The sequence below is a fragment of the Mesoplodon densirostris genome, chromosome 8, assembly GCF_025265405.1.
Source record: "Mesoplodon densirostris isolate mMesDen1 chromosome 8, mMesDen1 primary haplotype, whole genome shotgun sequence".
Classification (NCBI taxonomy): Eukaryota; Metazoa; Chordata; class Mammalia; order Artiodactyla; family Ziphiidae; genus Mesoplodon; species Mesoplodon densirostris.
In genome coordinates, this window is record NC_082668.1 from 34020537 (window position 1) to 34023226 (window position 2690).

The 2690-nt window shown below is 37.3% G+C and overlaps 1 protein-coding gene across 8 annotated transcripts in view; it reads right to left on the reverse strand.

Moving 5' to 3' along the window:
• CARF (calcium responsive transcription factor) overlaps positions 1 to 2690 on the reverse strand; it is a 79462-nt gene that overhangs the window by 76518 nt on the left and 254 nt on the right. Inside the window, exon 1 of one of the 8 annotated variants that reach the window (XR_009533159.1) lies at positions 1700 to 1773. The exons of the other annotated variants lie outside the window; for them this stretch is intronic. The gene's annotated coding sequence lies outside the window, so the exon portion shown is untranslated. Of the gene's footprint in view, positions 1 to 1699; positions 1774 to 2690 lie in introns of those variants that run through there. 8 annotated transcript variants of the gene reach the window in all.

Sequence of the window (2690 nt, forward strand, 5' to 3'; positions counted from 1 at the left end):
AGGCTAACTGAAGGATGAAGCCACTTGAAGTTTAGAGTTTCTCTTAATTCTAGGCACTTTGGTTAATGTCTCAAGATTTAAAGGATATTGAAATCTTATATTTAAAATCAGTGTCTGACCTTATTAACTACATTAAAAAATACTGCTCAAAAGTACTTTAGAAAATAAAATTTCCCTCATCTTTTAGGGTAGGTAAACAACACAATGTTCCTTCTATGATGTATACAAAATTGCTATGAATCAGTGGTGTCAAAAATTAAATCAAGACTCCTAATTCACAAATATTTTATAGAGTAATTTATTTCTTAAAAGATGGGTTTTGCAAGTTGTATTGTGTTAGTTAAATCAATGTCAAAATGTTAAATGTATGCAAATATATATAAACAATCTACTTCAACTTTTCATTTTTCAGTGAAAAAAATTTAAAGCTAGTGTTCACAATGTCTCTTTTCCTTTATCTAAGGTTTGCCCTCTCTATAAACTTCCCTGTAATCTTGGTTTCTATCCATTTCTTACCCTGTACATACATACTTCTTTTTACCTCTTTGCTCTTTGAGGGATTTACAAATTATTTCATTTAGTCCTCACAATGACTCTAAGGTAGAGCTTATTATTTATTTATAGATAAGAAAACCAAAGCTGTCAAGTAACTTGGTTAAGATCACAGAACATTAGAGCTCAGATTCAAAACTAAGTAGGAAAAAATCACCAAAACCAATTAGGACTCCAAAGCACATGCACAGTCTTTATATCATACTACACCATGCCATTACATACAGAAAAAAAAAAAAACCTATAATAAAGAGGAACATTTTCCAAGCTGTAGTTCTCCAGATAATTTGTCTTCGTAAGAAACCTAGTAAATGAATCATGTAGGAAATCATTAGAACCAAAACTTGAAGTTAATGTTCTAAGCAAAGTTAAGAAAAACACTGTGAGTAAAAATACTAACTACTCTAGGTATTACATAGAGGGAACACGAAATACAACATGTAAGCCACTGTTGAAAAAACACCAAAGCCATCATTCTAGGTGTTCAGGTATCTTGGAATGCTAATTTTCCCTTAACTAAAGGTCTCAGTCAAATGAAAAGAGTATTTTAGTGAATTCAACATTTCTGCTTTGTAAATTGAAGTTTTATCTTATTAAGCACATATTTAAGTTCTGTATCTTACTGATCATAGAAAATTTTTCCATTTGAATTAGGATCAACCTGTATTGAATATCAGGTACAGTATTTTCTTATTTTGATAAATTTCAAATTAATGATAGTTAAAAATGAATTAATCTACTGATTACACATTGAAAAATGTATTTTAACCAATGATATATTAACAATTAAAAAATTACCTGAAGAACCTATTAGAAGTTTTATTTCAGGTTCTATGAATTTTAATTCAGACAATTTTACTGCTGTAACTCAAAAATTACTTATGTAAAAGCAAATGTTTGAAACTGTCAAATTTCTTTTTACTTCTAACAAATTCAAAAAATATGGATTAAATAACAAGACTTCAATTAAGAAAGAGAAAAAAAGTGTTTCAAACTTCAGGTGGTCTAACTTATGCATACAATTCTCACAATTACAATGAATCACATGGTTAAATGACCATGGCTTCTATTTGCAAGCCCAATCCTTTCCTAGGCCCTCAGCACAGCTTTTCTCTTTTTACTCCTGTAACCATTAAGCAAGTCTTACTTGTTCACGTTGCCATAGCTCTCAGTTAAACTGACATCTAAAGGATAACGATGGTAAAAACAGTTAACATCTACTATGTGGCACTTAATCTCACATTTGTCCAAGGTGTGGCACAGAGAGGCTAATAAATAAGCAGCTGAGGCAGGATTCGAACCCAGGCACTCGGGTTCCACGGCCTGCACTCTAAGGTGAATAAATTGAAAATAGTCTTAGTTTCATTGTCACTGCGCACTATTAACAGATTATTTTTCGTTTACAATTGTTTAAATCCCTCCTCATAGTCTATGGTTGACTTAAATATCATATGTCTACTTAACTGTTGTACATCTTGAAGCAACGTAACAAAGGAAAGCTTTAGCTGTCTTCACCTGCACACATACCGCTTTGCCCCAAATTCTGCAATCCAGTTCTGCCTTACTCTAAACTGCCGTCTCTTTAAGAAGTCCCCCTCTTGAAGGATTTCTGGCGAACGCCTTAAAAAGCGACTAGGAGAGCTGAGTAGTATCTCTCCACCCATCCTCCCTCAGAAAAACAACTAAATTCCATTAGAATTATTCTCGGGACCTTCTGAGAATACGACACAGACAGGCCTTTGGGTAACTTCAAGACAAAAAAAAAAAGTCAAAAAGCGTTGGGAAAAGGTGTGGGAGGACGCCTTTCCCCTTCTAAAAGCAAGGTATAAAGGAGCTCATAAAGAGAAAACAGGAACCCTAAAATGCGGGGCGGCGCATAGGACCACACAGCGGGCGCTCCCGCCCAGGGGGTCCGAGTCCTCCTCCGTGGTGGTGCGCCCTTGGGTTCAGCAGCCCTCCTTAAGACACCTAACCTCCACCTTCTCCAGCCTGCCGGCTCGGGGCCCGCGGACCCCGCCCGGGCGGGGGACGGTAGGCCTCGTTAGGAGGGGCCCCGAATACGGCCCGAGGCGGGGCGCGGAAGGCGCCACCAAGGCCCGGCAGCGGCAAGGGGCGGGGGCCGGCGGTTGCTCAGGGAC